The 5,814-nt window shown below is 38.4% G+C and overlaps 1 pseudogene; it reads right to left on the bottom strand.

Moving 5' to 3' along the window:
• Nucleotides 1-1,959: 1,959 nt before the first annotated feature.
• LOC145405360 (protein FAM200C-like) lies at nucleotides 1,960-3,734 on the bottom strand (annotated as a pseudogene).
• Between the last annotated feature and the right edge of the window lie 2,080 nt (nucleotides 3,735-5,814).

The following is a 5,814-nucleotide window of genomic DNA, read 5'->3' as shown; positions in this document are numbered from 1 at the left end:
ATACGTAACAACTCTTATTTAGCGATTCCTTTAGCAATTGCACCTGAACAGTCTTGCATGGAATTGACTGAAACGTTGCTGGTACTTAAAATATGTTTAAAGAAATGGACGGGATATAGGTAAAAAAAAATAAATTTTGGTCGGGGTGGAGGTCAACCACTTTGCCATTTTTTTCTGTTTAAAAACCCTCCCACCTATACCCACCTCCCACCTACACCGCCCACCAATCTACACCACCCACCCACCCACACCACCCACCCACCTAAACTAGCTTCTCCAGTAACTGTACTTATGTTTATAGGAAATTTGCACTGTGATGGAGGGTGACTATGGCCCCTCTCCACCGTAACGGGTGTACATAGGGATCTTCATTGATTGGCCCCATCCTGCTTATAATCTAATCAAGGAGGTCAGCCATTGTGAAAAGTTTGTTTTCCTAAGTAGGGAAAAATGATAGCGCACACACACACACACACACACACACACTTTTCTCTATAGATATAAACATTTAAGAGTGATCTGCTGCCCGAAAGGAGGCCAGTTCAGTCTAGGCCTGCAGGAGGGAACGATTTGATATATGAATTTTGTTAAAACACACGTTACTGATCTTCCACAATCCCCACCGATATGACAAAAAAAAAAAAAAAAAAAAAAAAAAAAAAAAAAAATCTCAGTTATCGCACCAGCCCTAACGTGTATTTCATATGGACGGTGGGAAATGGGCGCCAAAATCTTGACAATTCTGACATATGGAAGCGAGTGACTTAGCAGTACTGCTGGACCTCAGGTACCTCAGACAACGAACTGTATAATCTGTGCTCAGAGTCCGATATTGTGTTTGTGTGTGAGTGTACTCGTATTTTTTTTTTTTTTCACTTAAATATTTACATCTCATCTCTTTAGTTTTAGTGTTATTATTTAATTTTTTGGAAGTTGCCGTTTTATAAAGTTTGGCTCCCTTTAGTTCATTCACTTTTAATAGTCTAATCGTTCGTAGTTAAATATCGTAAGAGTCTTCAGTTTCTTTATATATCTGTCAAATCATTTACATCAGTGGGGATTTGGTAATACGTTCTGCAAAAGTCGTTTATTTTCATTATGTACCAGCGTTCTAACCTTTTGCAATACATCAAGTGTTCTCCATTTCATTTTGTTTGGTGTTCATTTCGGTTTCAGCAATATAAGTAAATTTGAGCCCTAAAATTACCTATTTTACAGCTCGTTTGGTTTCAAATTATGATAGGATTTTTTGTAATATTTGTTATTCGTATAGTGTCCATGTTCGTAATGTTTCAGTACTGTAAACAATGTGCTTAATAAAGTTCCTGTCTTACTGTTCGGTAGGTTTTAGTAACAGACCCGTTAATGTGGTCTTTCACAACACCGCAGTTCGTAAAGTTTTCCGTCTAAAAAGTTATTTCATTTACAGCACCATTGTCTGACCAATTGAAACGCTGTAATACTTAGTGTCCCCTCTCACAGTCCCTTCAGTTTCAGAAGAGGTCAATTTCACATAATACTTAACGTAAAAAAAAAAAAAAAAAAAAAGTTTCAGCATGTCCTAACCTCTGAAAAAACTTTCAGCGTTTTTTTTTTTTTTTTTTTGGCATGGGACATTCGTAATATTCCCCAGCTTGCATTTCTTTCAGTTTCAACAGTGTAATAAGAGTCTTATAAAGTTTCAGTAATATAGTCTAGACCAGTGGTTCTTAACCTTTTTCAGTGCCCGTACCCCTTGATATCTCAGATGATTTTCTCGTACCCCCATCCAATATAAATACAATACAAACATATGAAAAGGATTAGTGATACAAACCTTGCTGAGAAATTATTAGATTTTTCAATTACTGAACAAAGGTACTTTTTTATTTCATATGAAGTGTTAATTAGTAGGATGCAATGAATGCACATTATAACAGTAATTATGAGTTATACTACATAGTGCACAACAACACATTTTCAGTGGCTCTTTTGTTGTTGTTTCTCATTAATGATGATGTTCAAACGAGGTTCTTTCTTTGAAAGTGCCAGACGCATATCATCACTTGCATCCATTCGGTTTCTGGCTTTTGTCTTGATGTGTAGGAGCGTTGAAAAACCTACCTCGCATAAGTATGTAGTTGCAAATGGCACGAGGACCTCCAGAGCTCTCCCTGCTAACTGTGGGAATGTTTGGAGTTGTGCACACCAAAACATATCCAGTTGCATTTTTTCAAACGCCATTCGGATTCTGTCATTGGTCTGCAACTCCACAAGATCATCTTTCATCATATCATTATCATCCATGGAATCAAGGTTGAAAAGAAATGGATCCCGTATCCATCTTTGTGCCACAGAACCTTCTTCAATGTGAAAATACCCTTGGAAGGACTGAATCAGTTCTTGCAAATGTTCTTTTACCTCATTCACGATGGGCAGCTCTTCAGCAATAGCAGCCTCATCAAGAGAAGGGAAGTTTGCAAAGTTTCCACTTTCAATGCGCTTTATCCACAGTGGAAGCTTCTTGGTGAGGGCAGATAACTTTTCTCTGGCAGTTATCATATTCATCGCTGTTCCTTGCATAGAGACATTCAGTTCATTGATGTGCGTGAATATATCTGCCAAATATGTCAGAGACAAAATGAACTCCCTCTTTTCAAAATGGTCAGCAATTTCACTGCCTTGATTTCTAAGACACTGCATAATTTCTTCATGAAGTTCAAAGACACGTGTAAGTACCCTGCCACGGGAAAGCCATCTCACTTCTGTGTGGTAAAGAAGAACACTGTGCTCAGCTCCAATTTCTTCACAAAAAGATGCAAAAAGACGGTGATTCACTGCCCGTCCTCTGATGAAATTTACAGCACGCACAACAAGTGATAAAACAGTCTTCAATTTTTCTGGCAGTGTCTTTGTAGCAAGTGCATGACGATGCAACACACAGTGAGTGAGTTACATGGGGAACCTCTTTTTTCACCAGGGTAGCAAAGCCTGATTTATTTCCAAGCATGACAGGGGCTCCATCAGTGCAAATTGAACCACACATGTTGAGAGTCATTCCATGTTCCAAGAAGAACTCTTTCACAAGATTGAACACATCAATTGCTTTTGCAGTAGTTTTCAGAGGTTTGCAAAATAAGAATTCTTCTACCACTTCTTTCTCCTTCACATACCGAACAAATGCCATCAACTGACTGCAAAAACTAACGTCAGTCGACTCATCCAGATGAATACTCACTTTGACAGGACTAGCTTTCAGGTCTGTTATCACCTGCTACAAGATATCTCGACTCATATCATTAATCCTTGAATGGATAATGTCATTTGACAGAGGTATCTGTTTAAGCTTCTTTTCAGCTTCTGTCCCTATCACTCTTTTTGCCATTTCTAATGCACAAGGTTTGACAAGCTCCTCTGCAATAGTGTGAGCTTTTTTCTTCTTTTGCACACAAAAGGGCAACTTCATAAGATGCTTACAACAAAGGTTTCTCAACTGGCACAAAACCTAGCTTTGATGAGGTACCACTTCGATCAAATCGTTCCCGCTTGATCTTCAAGCTGTTTAAGTCATGTCCAGCATCTGTGCCTCCATGCCGATTGTTGAAGTGCTCATTGAGTCTTGATGGTTTGAGATTTGCATCTGCAAATACTGTGCTGCAGAGTATGCACTGTGGTCGTTGAGTTCCATCTGCCTCAGTCGTACAGGTAAAACCATAACGAATGTAGTCGTCTTTCCACTTACGTTTCTTAGACATAGTTACTAGATCTTCATCACACCGATACCTGGAAAGATGCAGGCCTGGATGTAATAACCGTTATAACATAAAACATATAATGTTTTTTAGTGTGGTATAACTGTAATATTGTCAAGAATAGATGTATTGATAAAAGATATATAATATTGAAGGTACTGTTATGTGCATGAGGAGGAATATTCACCACCACCACAATACACAGCCCACCATATTCCTCCTCATGCACATAACAGTACCTTCAATAATATATATTTTTTATCAATACATCTATTTTTGACAATATTACAGTTATACCACACTAAAAAACATTATATTGTGACAAATAAAATGATAACACAAAAAAATAACATTTCACAAATCACAAATGCCACACGCACCAGTAATTCACCTCAATATTATCAACCACTCGAGCACAAACAAAATCCATCGACTCAACTACACACAGCATAGTGCACGTGCAACGCGTTTCAAACTTACGTGAGCTATACTCGTTGGCTCCTCTCAATCTCAGTGAGAACCCAGAACACAAGTGACTGAACTGAAGCCAAGGATCAGAGCCAGGACCAACGCTAACACGAACCGTACGAGATATCAAGAAAACGTATATGAAACCATAGAAAACGTAAGAAAATTGTTTCCAGCACCAACTTTTAAAAAGTAACTGAGACAAATATAGTAACAGGAAAATTAGGAAAACATATGTTTTGCTTTCTCATGGTACAGTACCATTGCACTGGCTATCATGTCTCGTACCCCCAGGTTTAAGGTTTCGTACCCCTTGGGGGTACAGGTACCCCAGGTTAAGAACCACTGGTCTAGACGCATAGCATATAGCATCTGCATTTTTCTGTTGTCGGAAATTAGTATTTTTCATCTTACATTTCATCTTATTTCAGAACGCACCATAATTTCTCATTCTATGTTTGGGGAAATAGAGGAAAAATGAAGGAACTGGGAGAACTTTTTTTTTTTTTTTCAATGGTCGCGTGAGGGGGTTAACCTGCATGTTTTATGCAAATTTCGTCCTGCTCTGCTCAACTGCTTGTACATTTCATGCGGGAGTTTGGAAACTCGCTTACAGACATTATTATAAACTTTTTTTTTTTCCTCTATACACTTTCACTACAATGGGATGACGTAGTTTTCTGTATTCCTTCTGACTCTTGGCAATTTATGGAGCTTCAGTGAGAAACTTTTCGAACCTGAGTGATAATATATAACATTCCATAACCCATTAGTGCCCAGTGTTCCTGTGTGAGAGATTGTTTGAGAAAGTTACTAAGCGTACCATTTTCCGCCTATCGGCCCATATTTGCGAAGCTGATAGATCCCCACCCATGGGTTCCCCCTTTTATAAACTTTTAAATTACAAGTTCCGTCCTATATTGAGGACACTGGGCGCAAATGAGTGAACCCCTTCACTGCTACAGCACTCTCTAAAGTTGATTAAAATCGTCTGAAGGTAGCAAGAATGTAATATAGACGTCCTTGGCCTGTAGTAGTTAACGACTTGAATTATAAGAATACTGTTCTGTTAAGTATACTTAGTTCCATTTAACAGCTTTAGGGACCTACACATTTTTTAAGGGCGAAATTTGGTAACGGCCGTTGTAGGTATTATTTGCTCTGCGAGTATAAGCACACAATAACAACTAACCTTTCCCTTTTTTCTTTTTTTTTCTTTAGCTTCCCTTTATTTCGTTCTTGCCACTCTACACGATTTTACGTAACCTAGGAATGACTCTTATAGTAAAGGAGTCAGTGAAGGCTGTGTTGAAAATCCCTTTACTCTTGTGCTTAATATAGAGTAACAGAAGTTGATTGCTGCGAGGTTGCAAATTTCGCACTACTCATTTTGGGGTTAACTTCGTAAGTTGAGATAACAGGTATGATAAGGTTCACTGTTTTCGTAAACATAAGATCACAGTTAACCCAGTAGAGGCGATGGGTTCTCTTCAGTTGAATGAAATCGTATGGGGCTGTCCTAATTTAAGGGAAAAGTTGTCACCTCTAGCCACCACTTCACCTTTTCAGTACGATCACGCTTTTGATTTTCCTTTCTCCTCTAAATGATTTCATT

This window comes from Coenobita brevimanus, chromosome 66, assembly GCF_032717465.1.
Source record: "Coenobita brevimanus isolate Jiangsu-jjx chromosome 66, ASM3271746v2, whole genome shotgun sequence".
In the NCBI taxonomy this organism is placed as follows: Eukaryota; Metazoa; Arthropoda; class Malacostraca; order Decapoda; family Coenobitidae; genus Coenobita; species Coenobita brevimanus.
The sequence above is the reverse complement of the archived record's forward strand: the minus strand, read 5'-3'. Positions and strand labels throughout refer to the sequence as shown.